The sequence below is a fragment of the Notothenia rossii genome, assembly GCF_949606895.1.
Source record: "Notothenia rossii genome assembly, chromosome: 2".
In the NCBI taxonomy this organism is placed as follows: Eukaryota; Metazoa; Chordata; class Actinopteri; order Perciformes; family Nototheniidae; genus Notothenia; species Notothenia rossii.
In genome coordinates, this window is record NC_136904.1 from 26,846,024 (window position 1) to 26,860,464 (window position 14,441).

Genomic DNA, 14,441 nt, shown 5'->3' on the forward strand with positions numbered 1-14,441 from the left:
TCATGGATTGGCCATAACAAACACCATGTTCGAACATAAGGATGCTCATAACTGTACGTGGTACCAGAGCACCCTAGGCAGAAGGTCCATGATCGATTTCGTTATCGTATCATCAGACCTGAGGTCGTATGTTTTGGACACTCGGGTAAAGAGAGGGGCGGAGTTGTCAACTGATCACCATCTGGTGGTGAGTTGGGTCGAGTGGCGGGGGAAGCCTCTGGATAGACCTGGTAAGCCCAAACGTGTAGTTCGGGTGAACTGGGAACGTCTGGACGAGGCCCAAGTTCAGGAGGCCTTCAACTCACACCTCCGGCGGAGCTTTTCGGGCATTCCTGTGGAGGTTGGGGAAATTGAACCAGAGTGGTCGGTGTTCAAGCCTCTATTGCCGAAGCCGCGGCGGGGAGCTGTGGTCTCAAGGTCCTAGGTGCCTCAAGGGGCGGTAACCCTCGAACCTCCTGGTGGACACCGGTGGTCAGGAAACCGTCCGACTGAAGAAGGAGGCCTTCAGGGATTTGTTATCCCGGGGGACTCCCGAGGTAGTTGCAAGGTACCGACAGGCCCGAAGGGCAGCAGCCTCAGCCGTGGCCGAGGCAAAGCAGCGGGTGTGGGAGAAGTTCGGAGAAGACATGGAAAAGGACTTTCGGGCGGCACCAAAGTTGTTCTGGAAAACTGTCCGACACCTCAGGAGGGGGAAGCAGGGAACCATCAAAGCGGTGTACAGTAAGGATGGGACGTTGTTGACCTCAACTGATGGAGTGTTAGGGCGTTGGAAGGAACACTTTGAGGAACTCCTGAACCCGACAACTCCGCCCTCTATGTTAGAGGCAGAGCTGGAGTATGACGGGGGATCAACACCAATCTCCCGGGGGGAGGTCACTGAGGTCGTCAAACAACTTCACAGTGGCAAAGCCCCGGGGGTGGATGAGAGCTGCCCAGAAATGCTGAAGGCTCTGGGTGTTGAGGGACTGTCATGGTTAACACGTCTCATCAACGTTGCATGGAAGTCGAAAAAACAGTACCGAAGGAGTGGCAGACCGGGGTGGTGGTTCCCCTTTTTAAAAAGGGGGATCAGAGGGTGTGTGCCAATTACAGAGGCATCACACTACTCAGCCTCCCCGGGAAAGTTTACTCTAAGGTACTCGAAAGGAGGGTCAGGCCGATTGTCGAACCTCAGATTGAGGAGGAACAATGCAGATTCCGTCCTGGTCGTGGAACGACGGATCAGCTTTTTACTCTCGCAAGGGTCCTGGAGGGGGCCTGGGAGTATGCTTATCCAGTCTACATGTGTTTTGAAGACTTGGAGAAGGCGTATGACCGGGTTCCCAGGGAGTTACTGTGGGAGGTGCTGCGGGAGTATGGGGTGAGGGGGTCTCTACTCAGGGCCATCCAATCTCTGTACTCCCAAAGCGAGAGCTGTGTCCGGGTCCTCGGCAGTAAGTCGGACCCATTTCAGGTGAGGCCCAGGCTGCGCTTTGTCACCAATCCTGTTTGTAATATACATGGATCGGATTTCGAGGCGTAGTCGTGTGGGGGGGGGGGTCTGCAGTTCGGTGGATAAGGATTGCACCACCGCTTTTTTTAGATGATGAGGTTCTAATGGTTTCATCGGTCTGCGACCTTCAGCACTCACTGGATCGGTTCGCAACCGAGTGTGAAGCGGCTGGGATGAGGATCAGCACCTCCAAATCTGAGGCCATGGTTCTCAGCAGGAAACCGATGGACTGTCCACTCCAAGTAGGGAATGAGTCCTCACCCCAAGTGAAGGAGTTCAAGTATCTCAGGGTCTTGTTCTCGAGTGAGGGAACAATGGAGCGTGAGATGGGTCGGAGAATCGGAGCAGCGGGAGCGGTACTGCAGTCGCTTTACCGCACCGTTGTGACGAAAAGGGAGCTGAGCCAGAAGACCTATGGTCATGAAGGATGGGTCATGACCGAAAGAACGAGATCGCGGGTACAAGCGGCCGAGATGGGTTTTCTCCGCAGGGTGGCTGGTGTCTCCCTTAGGGATAAGGTGAGAAGTTCGGTCATCCGGGAGGGACTCGGAGTTGAACCGCTCCTCCTTCGCGTCGAAAGGAGCCAGTTGAGGTGGTTCGGGCACCTAGTTAGGATGCCACCTGGGCGCCTCCCTAGGGAGGTATTCCAGGCACGTCCAGCTGGGAAGAGACCAAGGGGTAGACCTAGGACCAGGTGGAGGGATTATATCTCTTCGCTGGCCTGGGAGCGCCTTGGGATCCCCCAGTCAGAGCTGGTTGATGTGGCCAGGGAAAAGAAAGTTTGGGGCTCTCTGCTGGAACTGCTACCTCCGCGACCCGACCACGGATAAGCGGGAGAAGATGGATGGATGGATGGATGTAAAAATCTCTCATACACACATGCGTTGCAGTTGGGAAGTAAAGCAATGTGGAGCGGCACCTCTCCACTTCATAAGGAGTTTAACCGTGACACTTTTCGAAATCCCGTTTGTGTCCCCCCACTTTACAAATAGGCCTATGTTTATTTTATTTTTTTAACGCAAGCCGTCATCGCCACGGAGGAGCACACAGCCTGTGTGAGCGAGCGAGACAGAGAGAGAGAGAGAGAGAGAGAGAGAGAGAGAGAGAGAGAGAGAGAGAGAGCTAGAGAGAGCACACCTTTATCTATTTAATATAGCCTAGTTGTAAAAAATAAAGTAAGAAATCATTCCAATGTGTAAAAAAAAAAGTTTAAAAGGGGAGTGATTAGTAAAATATGCATAAATAAAAAGAAATAATGCTAACTCGGTAACATAAGATAAGAATAAACAAGTTTAAATGATTTTTTATTGGTTGTGATCATATTCTAAAGATGTTTGGATCATTGAAAAGTATACAGCTCCCTTTCGTCTGAGTGTAGAGAGCTGTATCCATAAATTCATTTTGTGCTCAAAGTGCACCAGATTGATGCATTTAACTTCAACATTTAAAAAAACAATCTTCCCAGGGATGCATGCCCCCGACCCCCCTAGAGGAGTTGAAGTCCACCCCCAAATAAAGCAGGTTAAAATAATTAAATTGAATACATTTTCTTTTAGTAAACACTGCAAACGGGTCCCACAGACCCAAACAGCACACAAAGGTTAAAGGTAAGCATATAATAATGTTCAAATGTGCTAAATATATACACTGCAAAAAACAAAAAAAGAGGAGTAAAAGTAGCTCACGACTTGTTTTATTTTTTTGAAAGTAGCTCTCATCCTAAAAAAGGTTGGTGACCCCTGTTAGAGAACGATACATTTGACCATTTTAAGCTACCTACCATTTTATTTGAGCGATGAGGAACAGGTGGGGCTTGAAAAGGCCCACCTGTTCAAAGTGGGGAATGATAGAAAAAGTTTGAGAACCACTGGGGTAAGCCAATCTTTCCAAATGTTGTAAACAACAATGGCTCAAACATATTTAGTGATATCTAGTCTAAATCAAAAGGCAAGTCTGCCACAACAATCTTCTTGTTAGATTACAACAGAGAATGTGTAATCAAATGACACCTGAGAAACAATATTTTGTTCTCTTGACAGATTTTGCACCACTTCTGGGGACAGCCATGCCTCCAGATGGTCCACTCTAGAGTCTCGAGGTTGTCACCAAAACATCTCCAAAGGGACTTTGAAAGTAGATATCTTATTCAAATAACCATCCATTCAGTTGCAACTGAAATGAACACATCAAGATTGCAGTATTTCTGCAAGTAAAATCCTTAATTACTGCAGCTGATGCCCCAACACAATTAAACTATAACTATTATGTTGAAAAATGTAATATATTCTTTCTATAACTCAGTATGTGGGCTTAAACAATCCCAGTGTAAATTATAATGTTAAATTAAGTTTAAATGGCAATCTAGTTTACCCAGGAAGATTTCGACACAAGAGTTTCCTGAGTTAACTACATGGCTCGGAGCTTATAAACTCTGCTACCGTAGCATGAGAATAAATTATTGTGGCAACAACTTACAAAATAACATGTTTTGAAGTGCATATGCCAAAACTGTCTAAATGTAGCTTTTTAGTTTGGAGAATACCACTTCAAAACCAGCCGGGGCGCAACAAAACCACAATCGTAAACGGCTCAGAATGTAAAAATGTTATACAAACCACTAATTCGCTTTTCTTATATTGCTCAGGGGAATTATTCATCAGTTTTGATGACAAAAAATGACACTAGGGGCAACAGCTAGGTCTTCTACAGCTGTTAAGGATGTGTTTATCATTATCGTGTCAACATTATCCTACAAGAATAGCACAATTTGAGAATTTGACGATCTCTTCCTCCTGTGTGATTCTTCTTGTTTGCAACAGACAAAATCATTTTAAATGTAGAGGGGGACATTCAACTATGTGTCTGCTATGAATGAATGCTGGAGTTGTGAGGTATTGAGATACTGTATACCAGTCAACTAGGAGTTCAAAGAAAAGAAAAAGAGGAAATGCCAGCTTCTAAAAAGCTTTCATATAAAAAAAAAAAATGTTTATGTTCCAGTGTTCATAACTAAACTGTGTATTATGGTTGTCTTGAATAACAGCGGTTTGGCTTACAGTGTTATAGAGCGTATAAACCTTTAGCCTCCACTGTTTTGGCTGGACTTAACTTGAACAGATTCTGCTGTAAAGTTCACTTCAGAAGAAGAGCAGGCCTACAGTAACTGTGGTTACCAAACTTCTTTAGAGTATTGTTGTCACGTAAATGCAGGGAAATTCACAGAACACGGCCTGAAGCTACAGCACATAAACACATGGTGTATTATCATAACTGTGGACCGCACTTAGAAAATATAATTTGTAACAGAAAATGTTCACTCTGTATAGATCTAGGAGCAACAGAAAATTCATTTTCATTTACACTATCAAGCCATACTTGTTTGTTCAGATGGGAAAAGAAAAAAAGTATTTGATAATTTGACATAATCCGCATATTGTCCAATTTTGATCAACCTACATCCAATTAACAACGGGGGACTTTATTGAATGTTGGTGTTTTTACTATGCCAGTCCCTTCTGCTCACTTTTTTTTAGCAATGTGCCAGCTGAGGGGATAGAACTGGCAGAGGAAAAATAAACTCAGTCCAACAACAACGATTTTAGAGACATAACTTTATGTGGACGATCGTCATCTTTTAATTGGAAGTGGGTGATTTGGCATAGATGACATACAGATTGGTTTTAATGGAAGCCGCAATCTGTGGGTGTGGCAAAACGATGTGAGCAGGCAACTATTCCAGGACTTTGAGGTACAAAGCCATAGAAATACAAGTAGCAATAAGAATTTCCCATTGACAAACAATCGTTGGCATATGTTGACTCAGGATAGCTTTTGTCACAACAGTTGTGAATGCCGTATCACCATGGCTTGTAGATAACAATCTTATTTGCTGATATTAAAAGGAGAAACAGTCCTTCTGCAAAGCTCCATCTGCAAGTGTTGCTCTGTTTGGGCAGCTGCCGCAGATATTTTATCTTTTTTGGAGTATCTCATAAAAGATATGAGAGAGCCCTTACATGTTTTGGCACACATCATAGCTTGAGGTTCAACTGTAAATCATACATTTTGATACACCCAACCATTCCACTGCATCTGCCCATATTGCAGGCTAAACCTTTACAGTTGAACCTCAAGCTATGAGGTTCAACTGTAAAGGTTTAGCCTGCAATATGGGCAGATGATAATTATAATACTAGATAATAATAAACCAAATTGTGACAAAACACAGATTTTCTCACTGGCTTAACGAGACAGCCAAGCCGAATCATTCTCCTGGAACTCTGTTCTGTGTCCCGTTCAATTATTCATTAGGACTGTGGAGCTCAGGATGTCACCTCCTCTGCTGCAGGCTTTTTGGCCTGGCTAGCAGTCTGGTTAGGAGGGCTGCCGTCTGCCATTAGCACGGCTCTGATCAGATTAACAGTTGGGCCTTTTGCCAACAGAGAGGCAGGAAGAGGGAGAGTCCTACAGTACCTGGCATGGCCTGGGTATAGTGTGGCACATTTAGCAGAATGGAGTGACCACTGGTGCAGCACGCTTAGCACGGTGCCATCATTATGACACAAGAGGTGTGATGTCCCTGCCAGGAAAAGAGGGAAGCAAAGCAGGTGGCTCAGGACATTATTACTGCTTATTTCGGTTTTAACACTACATTCTGAGTCACATCCCGGAAGTATTTCGATTTGTTGGACTGTGATCCGACATATTCCTTAACTGCAATCCAATACAAAATGCGTAATTTATCTGTATTTATTCTGAGTTCTTAGCTAACCATATGTCATATGCAAAAGTATATATATAACATAACTTAGGTTTTTACATAACGGTTTGAGCGACTCAATGAGCTAAAAAAGTGGATAAGTAAGACAAGACAGAAGCAGTAAAAAAAATCGAGACCAAGGGATAATGATCCAGGAACTAAGAAGAAAAGATGTTGAGGAGTGAGTGATGGTGTTACAAAAGGATGGATTGGAGAAGGCATGAAAAGATAAGAGTGTGTGGAGTGATGGCAACCCTCCCACAGCTCTACCTGTGGTGGAACAGATTGGACCCGCCGCAGAGCGTTCTGATTGCCGTGGCGACCGAGCGTCAGCTGACAGATGGCTGCCTCTGAGCGCAGGGCAACGGGCCGTCCACGCCTTCCACTGATTGGAAGTCTGCGCACACACACACAACACTCCTCACACCCACATGCACAGACTGGTGGCCTGTGAAAAGGGTGAGGGAGACTGGAGGACATGGTTGTTTTGATCTCCGAGGTGTCAGGCATCTTGACTGTACCGGAGACGACGACTGGCCAAAATAAACATTTCCCATCTGGGTCGTATCCCTGCTCACAATCAGACCGAATAAGGCCTTCATTCTTTACGTTGCTCAAGAAGTCTTTTAAAATGTGAAATTCTATAATAAAAAATGGCAATGTTAAGATAGCTCTCTATTTTAAGAAGGCAACATGTAATGGCATCAAAAGGATCAGTCAATGCAAGGCATGTACTAGCATTTACAGCTAGTGCTACTTCTAACAGGACCCAAAATAACAACCCCTAGTTACTGAAGATATTTGCTCTTTATTTTTAGCAGCACATGCACTAAAAGTGTTATTGAGAATACCAAATTCAGAGGAATGAGACAGATCCAGTTACCAAGACGAATTATAACCCAATAAGCAACGTTTTAGATATACATTCATTCATAAGGCAGTGATTTCTAAACTGCCGTACTCGTACCACCAACATTGTAATTGAATATGTGTGTGTATTAAATAAAATGGTTGACTATTAACAATATTATAAAGACTGCAATATACCTAATATTTTAGAGAGGAAACATGTATTCTTGTGGAAACAAACCATCAAATGGCACACCAAAAAATATTTCTGCAGTACAATATGTGTGTATTAAAATGCACCCTGCATGTCCTGTATCTACAGCAGCATATAAGGTGCCGTTGTTTTTTCTGCAAATCTCCCTGGGATACTAATAAAACCCTGCAGGTTTAAGCCCCAGCAATAACTCGTTCCCCGCCTCTGGAACAAAGATTATCCTTTATGAAACTGGATAAGATCTGTAAAGAACATGTAATATAAGTTATCATGCTGTGGTGTCTAATTATGTACGTTTGGTTGGACTGTGAATCACTTATTCAGCCACAAACTACTGTGTTTTTGTTAAACTCAAAGTTATATATGTAAAATATCTACATGCACAATTAAAGAGTTCTAGACAAATGCTTTAATTTATATTATTATGTTATTTATATTTGAATGATGTTTACTACTGTTGGTTTATTTAAAAAGACAGTATATTAACTGTGGTTAATAATATCTGATACGGATTACGGGCACGTTTGCATTATGCTGTGCTCACTTTTGGAGGGGATATATACAGCGCTCCATAATAACTAGGACAAACACAAAATCAACATAAAGGAAAAAAGTCAAATCTGGAGAAAAGCAATTTATATTCACCCCACAGGGGCTTGGTGTATCCGACCTCTGTCAAATATATAAAAACAAATCAAAGTGTTTCTAACATTCCTATTCAACACCTTGGTCCATGTTTGAATTGTAAATGTGTTGGCACGAGGTGAGGAGGGAGCTGCTGTTCCAGAATTACCTATTCTGTTGGAAGGGCTGCCAGGATGTGTGAGAGGGTCTTCCTCTGAGGGCCGCGGCTCTCAGCTGCTGTCTCCTGCAATCGGCCCTGATCAATGGCCCGCTCCGTGATGAGCCAACTCTCTTACTGGCTGAGGGGCGAAGGGAGCAGGGTGAGGAGAGGAGCACTTTTTCCTCAACAACATGAATATGAGATCAAAGAACTTTACCATTTCTCTTTAGTTAGCTTTGAAGGGCCCTTGTCCAAGTGTTTAAGTGTATGTATATGCTCTATATGAATAGGCACTATACATGTGCACCTATATGAGATTGTCTTTAATACTATGCATGTATAAGCAACCACACCATTGAGCTTTACAGACTCTGTTCAAGGCACAATTTAATCAAAGTTTCCTTGGCTGCCAACACTTTGCATTAATACATTAATACATATGCATTATGGTATATCATTTAAACTCCCAAATCATCCTAAGAAACACAATATTTCAAATATTCATAATGTATTTGCTGAGCAGATGGATAGACCAACATATGTTGCCGTCCTTGGTCTCCTTCAACAGCCAAAGAAACACAATAAAAGCAAACAAGATTAGCAATGTAGTATTCATAAATAGTCCTGCAGAAAGATGACCCGTGCAGTTTCTCTGCAAAGGGACAAAGAGAAGGAGAGAAGGAAGGACAAGTGTATTACTAGAGACGAGGGCTTGTCTCAGTGGGGCGGTGGAGGGAGCAAGGGAGGTGATGGAAGCTAAACTAGCATGAAACTGCCTTCCGTCACGGATTACCAAGGCAGCGCTTTTCATTACCTGCCTTTCATAACAAGATATTTATGGCAACAGGAGGTGCTGGAGAAGCATGAGAAACATGCAACCCATTTGCCTCTGAGATCCAATACCAGTGTTAGTGTGTGTGTGCGTGAGAGAGAGTAAATGGTGCAGAAAGAAAGTGAATTGTGCAGGGAAATGGCTGCTGCGATATGCTGTATTATTGTCTATTTCACAGTTGTATGAGTTTGCTGACTGGATTGTTATAGGGTGTTTTTAAAAAAAAAAGGAGCATGTCTAAGTTGAAGAAGGCAGGTCATTTAAAAGAGGTGTAGCTTGTGTCTGGTTTCAATTCAGACCAATGTGACCTGCAGATAATGTTGATCATCTACACCTACATGTATGCGTGCATGCTGTGACGTGATGATTCTCAGACATGCAGGTCACAGCATATCAATGTAATGCAACTGGATGGGCTTTCTGATCATGCGGATTTCATCCAACGTCGCCTGAGTGAAAAAAACTGTTCACATTTGTTCAGATATTGCTGTACACATCATTCAGTCCTGTATGAATATTTGCATTGGGTTTTTCCAGACTATGTTTATCTCTCACTGTGTGTCTCACAGCCTTCCGGCATGAGAGCTCAGGTTCCACTGCCCTCCCCAAAATTGAAAAGCTCATCAAGAGATAATTCTTGGAGCTTCCACAATGCCAGCTATGTGCCACTGTCACCTTATCTTCCGGGCCTTTTGCGCCCTGCTGCTCCTGTCCGTGCCCTGGGGAAGACAGCTTAGTACCCTTTCTGGCTAAAGCAGCAGAGGAAAGCGGGGCAGTGGAGATCACTCATTTTAATAGGCCTGTCACATCTGTTTTTAGAACCTGCGGAGGTCTCCTGCTGCTGGCCTCCGAATGAAGTGGCCCAAAAATGATGTGACAAGCTGTGATGAGCTCGGGGAGGGGAGCTTTAGACCAGAGGAGTCGAGGAAGGGATTAGATAGGACGATACAACTGCAGATCTTTTGTCAATATTCTTGAATTATTCATCTGTGTATCTAAATGCACTTAAATTACTTGCTTTTGTTGAGGAATTAAATGATCTAGATGTATTTTGATGTTACAAGAGCTTCATCTGTGATACTTAACATTTCATATTAAGACATATATGTCCTTTAAATTGATCTCCAATGGAGTCACTTTAGTTCATGTACAATACAGGGTGTGAACATCATCGACTGTATAGTATTTGAGAAAACACTGAATAAGCAAACATGTGTGTGTTTACCGGATTGCAGTGGTCACGGGGTCAAAACTGACATATGTTATACAAAGCTTATATGCAATAATGCAGGTAGATCAGCTGTCTGTAGGACTAAATATTAGATTGACTTTTTTATAAAAATGAAAAGGTTTCTTACTTACTGGGTCCAAAACTGTTGCACACACGGTGGTTTCCCAGTGTTGGTATGAGTTACTAATGTGATTTGCTTATTCTCCTCAGTTTTCAGGATGTTACCCTCAGTCTGACACCAAAAACAGCAATTATTTTTGACCCGTTTAAATCAGCTGAACAGATTAGAAAAAACACAAGAGGGAGGCAAGCTTCATTAATATACAACAAACATTTGCATTGTTGTGTATGTGCTTGATGTGCGTCTGATTGCATTTCCATTGTAAAACAAAAGAAAGCACTTTATATTAATCCTCAACGCAGCTAGATACTAGAGTTCACTTTCTCAAACAGAAGATTATTGGGTGGCAGCACTGCTGACTTCAACTCAGCTCTACAGAGTATTGTTGAAGTAGTCAGGGCTCAGCTCATTAAAGTCTCCAAAGCGTAGTTTTCCCAAACCAACAAATATATGTATATGCCATGTCGCAAACTCTGTGGCAAAGCAGTGAAGCCATTACACAAGTGCCAACAACTGCACTTCATTAAATGGCCACTTGAGGTGAGCTCCAAAAAGGGAGCTATCTATATCGACCCTCATGTTAAAAAGCCAAATTTTACAGAAGAAAATATAATGTGTAAAACGTGTCTTTGGTCTCTATAGTGAATTCCCCTGTGCATGACAAATGGAACAAGATGCATTTTTATATAACTTGCATGTTTTAATTATATTAAGGCCCTAAACATTAATGGTGGGTGACTACTTTGAGTGACAGGTGGGTGCTGTCTCAGATTGCTATTGCCCTTTTTTTAACGATACCATTTTTAGATGACCCGTTAGAGATAGAAGATCTCCTCAGAAAACTATGGGAGACATCAAATCGACTACTTCCATATTTGACACAGCCTAAGCAGGTATGTACACAGTATGTTGTCTAGTCTTATCGTCTAGATCAGTGGTTCCCAACCGGTGTGCCGCGGCACACTGGGGTGCCGCGAGCACTGTCCAAGTGTGCCGCAAAAAAACGTATTTTTATGTTCCACATTTTTTTCTCACTTAATAAACTTCACTTCATATACACTTTATTTTATTACAAGTACAATGGAGTTCATAAGCTAATAAAACATATATTGCTCAGATTTAGAAATATTAAACAGCTTAAATTCTCATGATTTACGTCAGCCGTCATTGTTTACGGTGTGCAGAGCAGCTTTTTATCCTCGCGCCAAATAATTTCAAGATGGATCGTTACGTAGTGACAATAAATAAAGAAGCACCCCAGCCCTCAACAACACAGGCAGGGATGACAGAACATGATGGAAGAGCAGTGCAAAAGAAGTCTAAAAGCAGACAGTACAGCGAAAGCTACCTTCGGTATGGTTTCTCCTGGACTGGGGATGCTGACTCCCCGACGCCAGAATGCCTAATCTGCAGAGAAAAATTATCCAACGAAGGAATGGTGCCAAGTAAACTAGCAAGACACTTTAGCACAAAACATCCTTCTTATAATTCCAAGGACATTGAGTATTTCCAGAGACTGAAATCACAAAATGAGAAGCAGAGTCAACGTATGCTTTCGTCTCTACGTGTCTCTGACAAAGCACAAGAGACCAGCTATTTGGTTGCTGAGTTAATCGCCAAGGCAAAAAAGGCCCACACTATCGCGGAAAACCTCATTCTATCGGCATGTAAGGAAATTGTCAGGGTAATGATAGGGCCAGATGCTACTAAAGAAATCGATAAAATTCCATTATCCAACAATAAAATCAAACGTCGCATCGATGAAATGTCAGTAGACATAGAAACGGTCCTACCTGAAAAAATACAGAGAAGTGGCAAATTCGCTCTGCAATTTGATGATTCAACAGACCACTGTCAACTCATTGCCAACGTGAGATTATGTTGACGGAGAATCCATTGAGGAGAACTTCTTTTTTTGCAAAGAGTTACACACACATGCAACCGGAGAGGAAATGTACAAGACCACAGCTGATTACCTGACAGAACAGGGTCTAAACTGGGGGATGTGCCACAGCATTTGCACCGACGGGGCTGCTTCAATGACGGGGAGGGTGAAAGGCTTTGTAAATAAAGTGAGACAGGTAAATCCCGATGTACAGATAACCCACTGCATGTTACACCGAGAAGCCCTTGTCGCCAAAGCTATGCCACCAGACCTCACTGCAGTATTAGAACAAGCTGTGAAAATAGTGAACTACATCAAGTCCCGTCCGTTGAAGTCGCGGTTGTTCAGCACATTGTGCAATGAGATGGGGGCAGAGCACCATGGCCTTTTACTGCACACGGAGGTCGGCTGGCTGTCCGCTGGCAGGACCTCCGCGTTGCGCTGTCGACTATCCCCCCACGCATCAAGAGACTCTGCTCACAAAAGCAGGCACAAGTATCGCACTAGCACCGTGTAACGGTCTGAGAAATGTTTATGTTTGGATGTTAATTTGTGTGCCTTTCTTATAAATGTATGATTTATGATTTTGTCAATCAGTATTATCTGGATAGCGAAATGCAGAATGTTTCATATTTGGGATGTGGTTGATGAGTCAGAGGACCACAGTCAGGTCAGAGGGCATTGTTTCATCCCTCCAATTCTATTAAGTTCTCATTCATAACACTCCGTTCGATGTCTCACTATGGGATGCGCCTCAACGCATATGCACCAGAAGCATCAATCTCATTACGCCAATCCTGATTGGCTGGTGATCTTGACGCCAACGTCAGGGAATCCACCAACCCTATAAGTAGCTTGCGCCACGACGCAGGCGTCATTCAAACACCTCTTCTCGCTTCGGAGCACATCTCGAGAAAGATCAGTAGCTAGCTAGCTTAACGGTCCACAGACTGATATACGAAGCTAACCTTCGGTCGACGGGCGCTCGCCAGCTACTTTTGCTTCGCACGGGAATTTACTGTATTAACACTCCAGTTAATATCAGAATCTACCCTGCCGTTTTTTTCCAACGGATAACGGTAAGGTTTTTGGATTTTTTCCCGCAAACGGTAACACGCCTGTTGCTCGTTTGTCCTTTCTACGCCGCACCAAGGCTAGCTAAGATGGACTCTTCCCTCCCTCACACCAGAGGAGACGGAGTGTCGGAGGCTCGGCTCTGCGGCTGCGGGCTAAAAATATCGAGTACTGACTCACACCAGGTCTGCTCGTCTTGCCTCGGGCTGCAACATGCCCAGGAGGCTATCGACACCCCCGGCGCGTGCGGGCATTGTTCCCGTTTTACCGCCAAAAGCCGCCGCCGGCGTCTAGCGCGCCAAGCTAGCATGCCGGTCCGAGACCTCCCCATGCCTGTAGACTCGCCGGCCGGCGAGCAGGGCATGGTGGCGACCGCCACGGGTGCCGGGTCCCGCGCTGTGTCAAGCTGGGACTCGGTGGCGGCGACAGCCGCGGGAAGGGGGCCCCGTGCTGTGTCAAGCTGGGGCTCCCAACTGGACCTCACCATGGCCTCACCCGCGGAGGATGTCCTGGAGCTGGACTATGAGGAGGAGGAAGAAGAATACGCCTCGGAGTTTCTTCTTTCCGACTCAGACGACGGCGAAGATGACATCTTCGTCTCGTCTGCCCAGGCTGCCAAGCCTGAGGCCATGTCTATCTCCCCGGGCGGGGACGAGCCACCGCTCCCCCGCCTCAGCATGGACCTGCAGGCCGTGTGTCAACGCGCTGCATCTAAGCTGGACATCCCCTGGCCTGAAGCGGCCAGAGAGCCCTCCAGGTCTAGATACGAGGGAAAGAACTTGCCCCAAGCCGCAAGGCTGACCAGGCAACTTCTCCCCGTATTTCCGGAGCTGCTGGATGAGGTGTCGGTCTCCTGGAGAGACCGCCCCTTCAGCAGCAAGGCCCCAATCCAGGGAGCCTCCTCTCTGGACTGTGAGGGCATGGAGAAGCTCGGGTTACTCCGCATGCCTCCTATGGAGCCGCTTGTGGCAGCCCACCTCCAACCGCGGGTGTCGGCGGCCCCGAGCAGGAACCCCACACTGCCGACAAAGGCGGACCGGTTCCAGTCCGCAATGACTGAACGGGCCTACAAAGCGGCTGCTTTGTCCGCCAGGGCGCTAAATGTCTCCTCCATGCTAACCGCGTACCAAGCGGAGCTGTGCGCGGACATGACGGTGAAGCCTGAACCGGCCGTGTGGGAGGAGATCATGGCGATCACGG